Source organism: Ictidomys tridecemlineatus, chromosome 15 (assembly GCF_052094955.1).
Source record: "Ictidomys tridecemlineatus isolate mIctTri1 chromosome 15, mIctTri1.hap1, whole genome shotgun sequence".
Classification (NCBI taxonomy): Eukaryota; Metazoa; Chordata; class Mammalia; order Rodentia; family Sciuridae; genus Ictidomys; species Ictidomys tridecemlineatus.
Window position 1 is genome coordinate 60,124,902 of NC_135491.1, and position 14,172 is coordinate 60,139,073.

A 14,172-nucleotide genomic window follows, 5' to 3' on the forward strand; every position below is an offset into this window, starting at 1 on the left:
AGGGTGTGCCAGGGTCTGAGACGATGGGGGTGGGCAGGGGCTGTTGCTGCTCAGGAGACTGAGCCAGAGGGTGCCACCGCCACCTGGGTGCAGAGCCGGAGTCTGCCGGGGGTGGTGCAGAGAGCAGTCAGGGGTCCACGCGCAGCTGCCCGAGGTGCGGGAGCCCGGCAGGAGTGGGGTGTGGACGCCAGTGGCCGGGGCCGCCCCACGGCGGCCCTCCCCAGCTCATTAAGGCTTCCCCGCTCTTCTGACATTTGTGCGCATCACGTACCGGCAAGAAGTAATTTACTTAGAAGAAATTAAAAGTTCATTTTAATTGAGCGCACACTGCAGTATGCAAATGAGGAGCACATTATGTACACTGGAGCAGAGACAAAGCTCCCGTCAGCACTTAACCCTCCGCGTGCCGCGCTCCTCAGCTCCACCGGGCCGTGCCCTGTAGGGGCCGCCCTGTCCCCAGGCAGGAGGGGCACAGCCTGGACCCCCTGAGCTCTTCTCGATGTCAGCACCACGTGTGCCGGGGACGCGATGGCAGCTCAGCCCGCCCGACCCCAGCCCAGCCCAGCAGTGGGGCCTCGGCCAGGCCCCTGGCTGCCCAGCCCTGGCCTGGACGCAGCAGAGGATCCCTGGGGCCTGGCAGGAGGGTGCCCCCCGCAGAGGAGGCCCACACTAGGTCCCGCCCCGCCTGGGATACCAGCCCTCCTTCTGCAGACCTGCGCCCAGGCCTGGTGTCCAGCCCGTGCTGGGCTCCCCGGCCAGAGGAAGGACACGCACCTGCTGCTCCCCAGGAGCCTGGTGTTCACGGCGGCCTGTGCAGGACCCTGGCCGACGGCCCACAGCCGGTCCAGTGCCACTCCTGTGGAGGTGCAGGCTCGTCCCCTGCTCACTGTCACGTCCGGCCACAGCCTGGAGGTCCAGGGGGACCGTGGCTCCTCCGCATCTGTACCTGCTCCTGAGGTCCAGGCCCGTCCCTGTGACCTCCTCAGGGCTCAGAGCATCGGGGCCGCTCCTCAGGGAGGGGAGACTCCGTGGGCCTTCCCCAGGCCTTGCCAGGTCCTCCCACGGAGCCCCGTCCCAGCCCAGAGAGGAGGGGCTGGGAAGGCCCACGAGCAACGGCCTCAAGGACCGCTGCCCGGGGCCTCCCGGCCAGAGCCCTCCCAGTAGGCTGGGTGCTGAGGCACCAGGTCCAGGCTGGGTGACCAGGCTGACTCGTGATCCCCGGGCAGCGTGGGCACCTCTGGTCTCCCTCCCTGTGCCGTCGGCATTGGCCGCAGCCGCCCGCTGGGCCTGGCACGGTGTCCCTTTGCCGCCCTCGCTGCCCTCTGTTCAGCTCCGCAGGGCCCTCCCAGGCCCACAGAGGCTGGGCCTGCTGGGCAGGGGGCCCTCTGGGCTGTGGCTGGCTGCTCTTGTCTCCGGGTTGGATTCTCCTACCTGTCAGACCCAGGGCCCGTGATGACCGTGAGTGAGGCTGGTTCCAGGGGACAGCCAGCTGCAGGAGGCGACCAAGGGCCCCAGGCCCAGCCTCGGTGCCCACAGAGCCAGACACAGGGCCACTGCCTCCCTTGGATGAGCGGGGACAGCGGGGCCAGAGCGAGCGGTCCCACCTCTCCAGAGCCGTGTGCTGGCCCCGGGAGGCAGCCAGCCATCCCTCGCTGCCTGGCCCTGTGTCCACATGCTCAGGCCCCTCTGCCACCGTTCCCTGACAGAGCAGGTGCAGGGGCCCAGGGCCAGCCTCCCTCGACCCTGGGAGCCGAGGCCTGGGGAGGACAGGTGTATGTCCAGCCCCTCCCAGCTGGGCCAGGCGGTCAGGTGTGGGGGACAGCAGCTCTGTCCCTTCCTCTCAGGCCCTGGAAGGTGAGGCCCATGGAGTGAGTCTGGAACCTGCACCCAAGAAGCCCTATGGGCCATGTGCCTGGTGTCCTTGGCCGCCCAGCTCCACACCCTCACAGGGGTCCTGTCCATCAGTTCTGGAGGAACCCAGGGAGGCGGAGGGCAAGGTCCGCACAGTGCTGGGCCTTTCGTCCCTCTGCCTCCCCAGGGCGCGGGTGCACACCTCTTCCCTGGGGAACCTGAATCAAATGTGGGCCCTCCGGGTGCTGGGATGTGATCTGAGGATTCCCAGTGTCCCCTGTCCCTCCCACCCTCTTCTGGACTTGCTGTTCCTCTGAGGAGCTGGAGGAGGAGGGTGGGGCTGGGCTGCCCAGCTGGGGCTGTGTGAACCCCTCTGGGCCTGCTCTCTTCCCACACCCAGGGAACTCGTCATGGCTGAGCCGGGCCGAGACACAGACGGGCTCCGAGGAGCCTCCCCGGCCCCCTCCACCGAGGAGCCCATGGCGAGCCCCGGTGAGTCCGGCCAGGCGGGGGACGGAAGGCTCCTCTGGCTCCAACTCCCTGGCACAGGAACCAGGTCTCTCTGTCACCCGTGAGGCCTCCCTGGCTGAGGTCCTGCGGCCACGTGTGGCTGTGGTCACTCGCTCGGGGCCCCACGTGTCCCCGAGCCTTGCTGTGTCCACTCGGCACTCAGTCCCGCAGGCCTCTGGGTGTCCAGATGTCCCCCCACCCTTTCTTCCCAGACGTCAGCCTCACCTCGGGCTGCCAGGCCTCTGGTCCTGGTCAGCGGAGGCCACTGCCCGGCAGCTATCGGGATCATCGTAGTCCACGGTGTCTGCACGGGGTTCACGGGCGCTGACTTGACGGAGCACGTGCCGCGCCCCGCCTGGGGCCCACCCCTAGAGACCTTGCCTGCCCGGGGAGAAGCTCTCACACAGGCCACGGTGGTCAGGGGCCAGCCGCGTCTTCCTGAGCCCAGGTCTCCCGCAGCCCGAAGCCCTGCTCTTGGTCACAGTGTGTGGCGAGGGGGGAGCCGAGAGGAAGGGTGTGGCGGACCTGGCAGTGGCCCCTGATGGCAGATCCGGTGGGCGCGGGGACCACCTGGCCTGGCACCGCTGGGGGTGGCAGATGTGGGTCTGAGGCCCAGGACTCTGGGTCTGCTGGGGTGGCAGGGAGAACTGGTTGCTGTCCTGAGGCAGCTGTTCCGGGGCCGTCAACCTCCAGGCCACCAGGCCTCCTCGGTGACCTGCACAGGGTGCCGGCTGTCCTGGAGAGGTGGGCACCAAGGGCACCTTGTTGCTCCTCCACTCAGGTGGCCACTGGGCCTCGTGGGCCTCTAGTGCCCACTGACACAGCAGCCCCAGGGAGAGAGTGCTGGGACTGATGGGAGACGTCGGCGGTGGCTCTGGAGGGGACTGAGAGGGAGACACGGGCTGGGAGAGGCGGGGGCTAAAGCCATGGCACCTCAGACCCAGCCTGGACTCCGCCCCACGATGCCCACCTCTGGCCACTGGTCAAGGGGACACTGCATGTGCGCTGCCTGTGGTTGTTGGGTGTCCCGTGGGGGTGGGTCTGGGGCCACTGCACCCCCTGCCTTGAGGCCTCGAAAGGGCACCGTGGGGACAGGCACGGTGCTGTACTGTCCTGGTTTCTCATTCAGAAACGCCAGCTGGGGCCGCGCAGCTGCTCGCCTGGCCCCTGGGCCTCCCCAGGCTGGACAGAGGCTCAAGGGGCCAGCTGCTTACAGGCCCAGGCCTGGGTCTGCCGTCGGGTCCTGCCACAAGCCCAGCTCTGGGCCCTCCTTGGGCTCCCACCTGGTAGGACAGATGCCTGTTTGACCCCTGGCCTCAGGTGTCCCGGTCCCCAGGCCTTTCTCCCACCAGCTCCATCACGGACCCCTGTGGAAACCTCATCCTCCAGGAAGCCCGCCTGGCTCTCTGCAGCAGAAGCTCTAGGGCAGGGCGCCCTCTGCAATCTGGCCCTCCCATGGTCCCTCCGAGTAATTCCCGAGAGGCGTGGGCAGCCCGTGCAGCCTGTGCCACACTGACCCTCAACGTGGGAGCAGGCACAGGTGGTGAAGGGAATAAGTTAGTGGAGTGGCCAAGGCCCAGCTGACTCTGACTCCCAACTGCAGGTGAGGACCAGCTGAGGAGAACTGGGCCTCATTAGCAGGTCCCTGGCCACCCCAGTCCCTGTACTGTGTGTCCCCAAGGCAGCCCATTGTGGGCCTGCAGAGGAAGGGACCACTGGCTGAGCCCCACCTGTGTGGGCAGGGGTGCCACAGGGGGGCCTGGAGAGGACCACCTCGGCCCCCAGCACATCCCCCAGACACGGAGCAGGAAAGAGTTAAGTCCTCTGTGAGCAACTGAGAAAAGAAAGTGGTAAACAATTTCTCTCTCCCTCGGCTAAATTAATATGCAAATTCCTAAGCCCCCCTCCATTCCCGTCCCCTGCCTTGAAATTAGCGAGGTAGAATGCTCAGGCTAATTATGCATTCAAACGAGCAGGCTGCGTGCGCCTGACGCTAAGAGGATGCGGAGAATGATTGTGAGAAGATGGAATTGACATTCCAGCAGGCCCTTCTGGTACATCTGGAACCCCTCTCGCGTGCACGACAGATGTACCAGGCGGTGACCGCAGCCACCCTGACCTGGGAGGGGGAGAAGGACCAGGGTCTGCTCCCCACCAGCTAACCCCCATACCCTGCCCTGACAAATGAGCCCCCAGGATCTCTGGGGCTTATGCCCCTTGGCCAGGACCCCGGGCAGGCGGTGCTGTAGCCATGTGAGCTGCGCAGGGGTGGCCCGTGGGAGCTGAGCAGGGTGAGAGCTGGGCAGGGTGGCCATGGGAGCTGGGCAGGGTGGCCATGGGAGCTGGGTGCCACCCTGGGTCTCCAAGGCTGCATCAGATAGAGCCCTGGAGCTCCCTGAGGGGTCTCCACACGGCATGTGGCATGTTGTAGGGTCCCCCAGCCCCTTGCAGTCACGTTGCCCACAGCACAGATGTGCCACATTCTACAGTTTAGGTAAAATTCTGTTGTGAAGGAGTGTCTCAGTGGAGTGGAAGTTCGAGCATCAAGGAAAGCAGAACAGAGCACGTCTGGCACCAGGGGTGGACAGGGCAGTCAGGAGCAGCAGACTCAAAGCCGAAGACAGGTCCAGCCTGGGAAATCTTCCCTATCAGCCTCACCCTTCACCCTCCAGTGAAGCCGTACTCCCTGCCTAAAGTCAGGCTCTCCCACCCCAGCCTCCTGCTGCCACACTCCTGTCAGCCCTCAGCCACTTCCAGCTTCTCATCACGGGATCCTCTCCAGAGTGATCACCCAGCTGACCTGCTTCTGGACCACGTGCTTGCATAGCCTCGTGACACCATCCCTGTTCCTGAGGAGCGTGGCCATAGCATTCCCAAGGCTGGAGGGTATCTTGACAGCTGTCTCTAAGTTCCTGCAAGACACGGTGTCAGCTTGGAATCTCTGCAGTTCTTGACCTTCACCTCACTGCACTGAAAGATCTGTCCATTTGGAAGTTAGTGAATAAATTGATCAGGCAGCCCTCGTCCTGCTGGACACTCTTCTTATAGCTGCAGAGGAGAAGGCGGGTCTTTTCTGAAATGCAACCTTAGCAGCATGAGCCTGAAGGATTCAGACCCTGATCCAAATCCATTCACACTGCTAGCAGCAGCATCACCATCATGGCCACCGTATTGTTACCATCACCACCATAATCCCCACCATCACTACCTCCAGCATCATTAACATCACCTCACCACCATCTTCATCCTCTTCCTCATCACCATGATCACGACCATCATCATCACCACCACCAGCATACCACCACTACCATGACCATGACCATCAGTATCATCATCACCATCATCACCATCACCAACACCAACCATCATCACCATCACCAACACCATCATCACCATCACCAACACCGTCATCACCATCACCAACACCATCATCACCACCAACACCATTAACATCACCAACACCATCATCACCACCACCAACACCATCATCACCACCAACACCATCATCACCACCAACATTATTATCACCATCCCCAACACCAACCATTATCACCACCACCAACACCATCATCACCATCATCACCACCAACACCATCATCACCATCACCAACCATCATCACCATCACCATCACCAATACCATTATCACCATCACCATCACCACCAACAACACCATCATCACCATCATCACCACCAACACCATCATACCATCAACACCATCATCACCATCACCATCACCAATACCATCATCACCACCAACAACACCCTCACCACCACCAACACCATCATCACCACCACCAACACCATCATCATCATCGCCAACACCATCATCACCATCACCAACACCAACCATCATCACCATCACCAGCATCATCACAAATCAATGCCACTATCATCCCCATCTCAATGACCCTTGCCATTTTCTGGGGACTTACTTCATACCAGACATGGTGCCAAATGGATTAAACACACTTTCACACTGAATTCTCACAGGCCCTTGAAGCATCTGGTATTATCCTCAGTGTACAGAAGAAATTGAGTTCACTAGCTAAGTGACAGAAGTTGAACTTGAACCTAGGAGTCCCAGGATCGTAGCTGTATAATTTTACCTCTTCCCATCCCCTCAAGGCCACGCCTTCCAGGACTGGGCAGTTGGTCATCCCAGAGGTGTGAACTCCTGCTGCAGCTTCTGAGCCTAAATCATAGCTGGGGCTTAGTTCAAGCCAACCCGAAACATCCAGATAACAGCTTTCGTTATCCGGACCACCAAGGAGGGTTTGGGCTCTTACAGAGATTCTCGTCTCCCAGAACGTTTGAGCAAGACTGAGGCAGATGGATTGGTAGGCGAGTCAGACCAGCTTGACAGACTTGCCCTTGCCAGTCAGGTACCCTGCCAGGAGACAGGACAGGAAGGGGGTGTGGGGACCACCCCAGGCCTGCAAGCCATGCCAGACCTTAGAGAAGAAAATGGATGCCCCCACATTGTCCCCCCAAAAGACCTGGGGGCAGGCCGCCCCAGGTGCAGGGCTGGTCAGAGCCTGCAGGTCGCAGGCCCAGGGCTGAAGGCCAAGTCACATGCTCTCTGCGGGCCTGGTCTCCTCTCTATACTGCTGGAATGTTGGACTGGACATTTTCCAAAGATCCTGGACTGAGGCTTTCTGGTATCAAGTCCAGGATCCTGTTAACTAAGTCATCCCCCTGCCTCTCTTTCCATAACCCTGACCCTACTTGCTGAAGGCCTTGGGCTGCTCAGCGCTGACCTCCACACAGGAGCAGAGCAGTCCCCAGAGAGGACGCACAGTCAGGATGACGCCCTTGCCCACAAGGCCCACAGCCACGGAGGCCGCCACAGGAAGGTGCGAGAGCCCAGCGCTCCTCACGGCATGGGGAGGGCCAGCGGAGGGTGCAGACCCGCCCCCTTCCATCCAGCCAGGGAAAACAGCCTGATTTCCAAAGTCAGAGGGTCACAACAGCAAGCAGCGCCTGCCGGTGGACAGTGGGCAGCACGGGAGGAAGGGCACCACACTGAACATGCTTCGGACACAGTGAAGTCACGGGATCCCCCCCAAGACGTGGTGAGCAATACCGCTTTCTCCTGACCCCGGCGGACACCCAGTGGCGTGGCAGGCGGAGGAAGACGAATCACCCGGGAGACGGTGCATCTTGGAGACGATCAATAGTGACCGGCCGCTCGGTAACGAGCAGAAGTAGAGAGATGGGAAGATTAATGAGACCAGCTGGGGAGGGCTTGGAGCACGGTAGGGAGGAGGGCGTCCTGCGAGGTTGCCAGGGAGGGCGGCTGGTCGGCTCCTGGTGGCAGCCACGTTGGGCCCCACGGGATCCTGGGTGGCCCAGCAGTGAGCACTGACCCCTCTGGGCTGGAACCTCCAGGAGGGGAGAGGGGCCCCAAGGCGGCCCCTGCACCTTCAGGACCAGCTTCCTCCCTGGAGGCAAGGAGCCGCCGGGAGTCAGGCGGGCGCTTGTCCCTGTGACGGTGATGCATGGCCCCGCTAACTCGCTGTGCAGGCTGTTAACTGTGGCACAGCTGCGGTGACGGCCTCCAGGCGCTGGGCAACGCGGGCTGCGGAGCTTGCTGCAAATCAACACCATTTGTTGTGCAGGACGTGTTTCATTCCCACACGACACGCAGAGCTCATCGCCTCGCTGCAGTAAGGGGGAGAGGCGGTCTGCCCGCCGGCCCCGCCTGGTCCACGGGAGCCCACTGTTGTGGGAGGACACCAGCCTGACCCTCCAGCGTCCAGGGTGATGGGGGTCCTGAGTGACCGTCCCAGCCTCTCTCTGCTGGTCCCTGCAAAAAAGCCAGCCTCCAGGCAGACACACAGCAGCCCCTCTGACTGGCCTGTCCAGCTCTGTGGCCTCAGGGAAGCAACTTGACCTCTCTGAGCTATTTCTTCAACTGTGTAGACATGTGCCTGCCTCCAGGGAGACCAGACCAGACCAGCACAGCTGCACTCTGCCTTCAGGGGACAGCAGCGGAACACAGAGTCCGCCTGGTTGCTGGGACAGTCTTGGAAATCAGGTGACCCACAGGAGAGCCGTGCCCTGGGCGACACCAGACTGCCCTTTCCTCTCCTCCTGAGCTGCCCCCGCTGCCTCGCATCCTGTCTCCAGGTCCTCCTCCTCCTCATGGGCTCTGTCCTCATCCCCAACTGAGGGCTCCAAGGGCCTCACTCAGCTGTCCTCCTCCAGCTGGGACATGGCCTCAGCAGGAGGGCCAGGCAGTCCCAGCGGCTTCCCGAGAACAGGGACAGACCCCTGGGCCCCGAGGGGCTTCTCCAGGGCCCACGCCCCCCTTGAGGCCTTCCCTGTGGGAGCAACAGAAGCTTCCACAGTCCCAGGGCCTCTGTGAGGGTGGCCCACAGCAGGAGAGGTAGCCAGGGGCAGTGACCTAGGGGAGCCTGGTCACTGAGGGAGCTGCCTCTCCCTGGGGTGAATCTTGGCCTCCTGTGGTTCCAAGAGCCCTGTGGCCTATAAGAGGAGTGAGCAGGGGCATGGTCCATGTCCTACAGCAGGGGCGTGGGTCAGGGGTGGCTCTGCAGAGGTGAGAGGTTAGACCAGGGCCTGCGAGGAAGAGTGGGCTGCACACGGGCTCCTGGTGGTCAGGGCTCAGTGCCTCTGGATGCGTGCAGAAGTACAGGCTGGGCTGAGCGTCCATGGGGGGGGCCTCCCACGGGGCTGAGGTCAGGAGGGAGCCGGAGCCACGCTGCAGCAGGCGGGCGGGGCAGAGGTATGTGGTGCCCTGCCCTGGCCACTGGATGTGGCTCTGAGTAGTGACGGCAGCCGCTCCGAGGGCAGGGCCGTGCAGGGGCCCCTCGCTCCAGCCAGGGTGCACTTCACCCGTGTCGGTATGGGGGGGTAGGGCCAGGGAAATGGCCAGCCCGGGTCCCTGCCTCCCAGGCGCGGCTGGGGAGGGGCAGCTGCGGATAGTAGCAGGGATTCTGAGGACTGCGTGGAGCCAGGATGCCCAGGCTGACCTAGAGCACAAGGGTCTTGGGCTGCACGTCACGCAGCCTGGCCTCCGTGCACAGAGCTGGCCCAGGAGGAGGAGTGAGCGGGCACTGACAGGCGCCAGGGAGCAGGCTGGCCGCTGCACCGCCAGGGGGAGGAGGTGGGGTGCTGGGAGGAGGGACTACCTTCTTCCCTGGGCTGGTGGGGCAGAGCGGCTTGTCCCCATGGTGGCTTGTCCCGTGTAGGGTGTGCCTCCCTCCCTTTGGACCCTGGGGCTCTGGGTGATAGGCCTGGATGCTGCTCTGGGGCGGAGGCAGCCCCCGGTGGGCAGAGGGCGAAGCCGAGGGGCACTCTGGTCCTTGGCAGGGGAGGGCCGGGCGGCGGGCGGTTTGGAGCTGTGGGCTTGCTGGCAGCGCCCGCTCACTCCCAGGCTCCTCCTGCGTGTGGGAGCTGCAGCAGGCTCCATGTCAGGAGGCAGACGGCTCCATGAATATTTCATCAGGGACCAGCGTGGGGCCGGGGACATCTGGCAGGAGTCTCGGGGCTGGGCGCCAGTGCAGGAGGTGGGCACTGAGCGATCTGCAAGGCGGGGTGTGGGGCAGGTGGGGAGGCCGACCTCCCTGCTGGTGGGCACCGTGGAGCCAGGCAAGAGGTGGGTGGGCGACCCTCCCAGGTCCAGCAGCCACAGCCCTGCCGGCTCCTCCTGTTCCTGCCCACGAGGACCCCCAGCATGGAGCAGCCGTGGGCTGGCCTTGGGGTGGGTGTCCTGACCGCTCCGGCCAACCTCCCCAGGGCCCATAAGCAGGCCAGAGCGTATCCAGGTGGGAGGGTCCCAGAGCTCCACACCTGGGTTAAGCAGGGCCTGGTGCTCTCTGTGTGGCAGTGAGGCCCTGGGAGACACCTGCAGGCCGGTCAGGACAGCAGAGAGCCACCTGGAGCTGGGCAGGAGGCAGTGGGCACCCGGGGGACCCTGCCTCCACCAGCCCGATCGGGCTGTAAGCCAAGGCTGGGGGTGGGCCAGGGTCACAGGGCAGAGCTGGGGTCCTGTGTGGCCTCTCTGGGCCAGGCCAGCACACAGACAAGGCGTCGTGCCCTGCTCAGTGGACAGAGACGCTGGACTCCCGGCCAGGTGCATCTGGTGAGCGGTGCCCTAAGCAGTGGGTTCTGGTGGGTCCGGCCTCCACCTGGCCCAGCTGGTCCTTGAACCAGTGGCCAGGGGGACATGCCAGGCCAGGGTCACAGGGGAGAGTGACCACCACCACCAACAACCCCCAGGTCCTTGTCACCTGCGAGCTCAGCCCGTGTCCGAGTCCCCACAGCACAGCACCCGTTGGCTTCTGGGCGGGGACCTCCAGGGACCCAGGAGGACCGGGCTGGGCGCCCTCCCCAGAGCCATGCTGGCCCCCTGTTCCCATCCAGCTGAGACCCCAAGCAGGAGACCCGGCCCTGTGGCCCCAGGCCCGTGTCTGGTGAGGACAGTGACCACAGGACCCTGTCTCCCTCACCCTTGGGCTCCAGAGCTAAAGAGCCAGTGTCCCCAGGGCACAGGCGCACCCCAGGCATTGGGAGAGGAAGCAGCTTGCCCAGGTGACACCGGCCGCACTTCAGGCTGTGGCTGAGGGGAGAGGGGGGCCTGCAGAGAGGGCAGGCGCCGTGTGGCCGGCCCCGGGAGCCCTTCCCGGTGGTCCCTGGGACGCCTCTGGGGGGCCTCCACTGGTGTCTGACCTCCCAGAGGCCGCTCCTCCTCCCGCCTGGCCTGCCCCTAGAGCCTGCCTCCTAGGTCTCTGCAGCAGGACCCCACCGTCAGCCCCGACCCTGGCCCTCCCAGGGGGCTCCACTGTGGGGCTGAGCCGCGGCCCTGACTCCACAGGATCAGGGCGCCCCAGGGCTCGGCGGCCCCGCCCCACCCTCCAGCAACACCTGTCTGGGCCTCCGGTGTCCCTCTGCTGGGCCTCTGCCAGCCCCAGGGGAGGGAGGGAAGGCGCGGCTCCAGCTCACCACGGACCTGGCAGGGGTGCTGGGCAAGGGTGGACCACAGCCTGCGGCTCCTCCCTGGCCCACTCAGGGCCACTCACGTCCCTGCCAGTGGAACGTCCCCACCCGCCCCCTTCCTGCCCAGTCTATGACGCTGGGAAGGGCCCCGGGCTTTGTCCCCGGGCGCGGGGAATGCCCTCAGCCGCAGGCTCCTCCCCACCCCAGCCCTCCTCCGGGGCAGCACTGTGCCCAAGCCCCCCTGAGGGCACATTTGGCCCTCTCCACCCCTGCACACAGGCCCTGAGGGGCCACGCCAGGCTGAGGGGCCACGCAGGCTGAGGGGCCACGCAGGCTGAGGGGAGGCGGGGCCTCTCCGGAGCTCCGAGACCCTCCCGGCAGAGCCCCCGTCCACCCCCCAGTCCACACCTGCGAGAGGAGAGACCACATCCATGGACAGCCTGGGGACCTTCTAAGAGCTGGCCAGCGAGGACCTGGCCACAGGGCATCGGGCGGAGGCAGTGCAGCCATGAGCCTGCAGCGGGCACAGCTGCTGCTGACAGACCCCCAGGCCCTGGAGGGACACGCCCAGCGCACCTCAGCCCCAGGCAGTGCCAGGGGACCTGGAGCTGGCACAGTCCACGGGGCCAGCCGGACACGGAGAGACCAGCCCCCAAAGGGCCCTCCTTGCGAGCTGCAGGTCCCACACCTAGGGGAGCCGAGGTCCCACCTGCACCCCACCGGCACCCCAGCAAGCCCCTCGCGGCCATCACCTGTGCCGTGCCTGCCGCCGCCTCTGTCCGCCGGCTCCAGCCCATCCTCAGTGGCACCGCTGCCAACCGGCTGCGCCTCCCAACACGGGCTGCCGGCGACTCGCGGTGTTGTATCGTGGGGTTTGGCCCGTGCCGCCACTGGCACTCGGCGATGGCAAGCGTCCATCTTCCTGCACACCCGTCCTTCACCTCCGCTGCCTCCTGGTGCCCTCAGAGTCCCCGCGGTGCCCGCTCGGAGGGGAGTTGGCACGGACGGAGCCCAACCCGCCTCTGCAGCTGAGTGTAGCCGGCTCCTTTTTTGTGTATTTTAAACACACACGCACACTCTTTCACACGCACACACGCCAAGCCCCCCACCCCCAACAACACGCATCCCTTCTGTCGGGAGCAGACCCAGCCAAGAAAGCCCCGAGCAGGCGGGGCAGAGAGGGGGCCGCCGAGCGCTGGAAACCAGCCCCACGCTCCTGCCTCCTGTGCCCATGGCGCGCCCCCGGCCCCCACTTACGGAAACCACCAGGAAGGAAAAAGAGGGCTCAAATCCAAGTCACACCTCGGAGCCTCCGATGGGGTCACCTCCCCCCAGCCCCGCGCTTCAGAGCGGGCTCTGGTCCCACCGCCCGCTTCCCACCACTGACCCTCCTAGCCACAGCCCCCTCCTGCGGCCCTGGTGGGCACGCCGGCTCCCCCGCACTCCTGGCCGCGAGGGGTGTTTATCGAGTGCCAGCCCCGCTGCACCCACTAAGATCTGGTAGCCACAGAGAGGGGCCCTGGCCTCTGGCCACACCTCCCAGCTACAGGACTGGACGTCTGCAGCTGGGGGCAGAACCTGGTGTCCTGCCCCAAGTCTGCAGAGCCCAGAGGAGGTTCCCAGGGGATGCGAGGGTCAAGACCAACCTGAGACCAGGGAGATGGCAGAATAGGGAGACCCAGCCACCCAGGGCGGCAGGGGTGGCCCTTAGCACCTGGCGAGGCCACTGTGTCCTCCCCTCTGAGCAGCACCCTTCCTGCCCGAGTGCCGCCCTGCTGCGACTGCCTGCTTCCTGCCTCTTCAGACCCAACAGAAATAGCCCCCACTGGCCAGTCCCTGTGCCACGTATCCAGTGAGCCTCCTGGACGTGGCGGGGAGGAGGAAGGGTCCTGCATGCAGCGGCCCTGCCCAGGCCAGCAGCGGAGGGCAGGGCATGGCGGCCTCTCCCCGGCCCTCCACTTGCCCCCCCACCTTCCGCCCCGAGTCCAGCTGCGTGTCAGTTGGGAACGCGGAGCCAGGTGGACTCTGGTTCAGGCTAAAGGTCACCCTGCCCTGCCCGCTGGGACCTTCAAGCTGGGCGTGGCTGCCCTTTGGGGTTGGTTTTCTCCTGCCGACTGCCCAGGGGCCCAAGCTTTGCTTCGCATGCTGGGCTGTCGGGTGAGTGTGTTGGGTGCTCTGCGACCACCACTCTGTCCCATTCCAGAACATTCTCTTCACCCAGAAAGGCACCTGTGCCTGTTATCAGTGCCTGCCATGCCCGGCCCCCTCTCGGCCGGCAGGGAGCGGACTCACCTGGGCCGGAGCAGCTCGCCCCAGCCGGAGTCGGGTGCTCCCTGAGTCCCGGGATGTCCTAGGCGTGGCCGGGGAGAACCCGCCATGCGGTGCTCCTCCTAATCAGCACAGCTGGCCCAGGCCACGTCCCTTCCTCCACGGGGTGCCCGGTCCTCAGGCTAAGTCCCCAGGGCCAGATCAGGACAAGGCTCCATCCAGGCCCAGGAGAGTCAAGCTGGCAGAGGCTGTGGGCAGTGCACGGCCAGGCGGGGCCAGACTCACTCTGAGTGACCAGCTCTGACATGAGTGGGGCTTAGGGGACAGAGGGATGACGTCTTCCTCTCCAAGAACAGGAAGCCTGGGTCCAGACTCCTCCAGGTTGGTGAGGCCACCTGCTGACGTCCACTCCCCACTCTCACCCCTTGGATAGGGTGCTTTGCCCAGCAGCTCTGCTGCCCACAACGTCCACTCTGTGACTCATAACAGGCCCATGGCAGCAGCTGCCCTCTCAGACCAGCTCAGGGGGCACCAGCCACGTGGCGTGTGTCGCAGACCAGGGCCAGGCAGGGCCTCCTTGTTCC

General features: G+C 64.6%; 1 long non-coding RNA gene across 1 annotated transcript; it reads right to left on the reverse strand.

Annotated features, from left to right (window-relative positions):
* Nucleotides 1–284: 284 nt before the first annotated feature.
* LOC144370958 (uncharacterized) lies at nt 285–13,274 on the reverse strand. Its single transcript, XR_013431108.1, has 2 exons — nt 6,649–13,274; nt 285–6,554 (listed from the first exon to the last, which is right to left on the reverse strand). It is a non-coding gene; the product is annotated as an uncharacterized LOC144370958 (long non-coding RNA).
* Between the last annotated feature and the right edge of the window lie 898 nt (nt 13,275–14,172).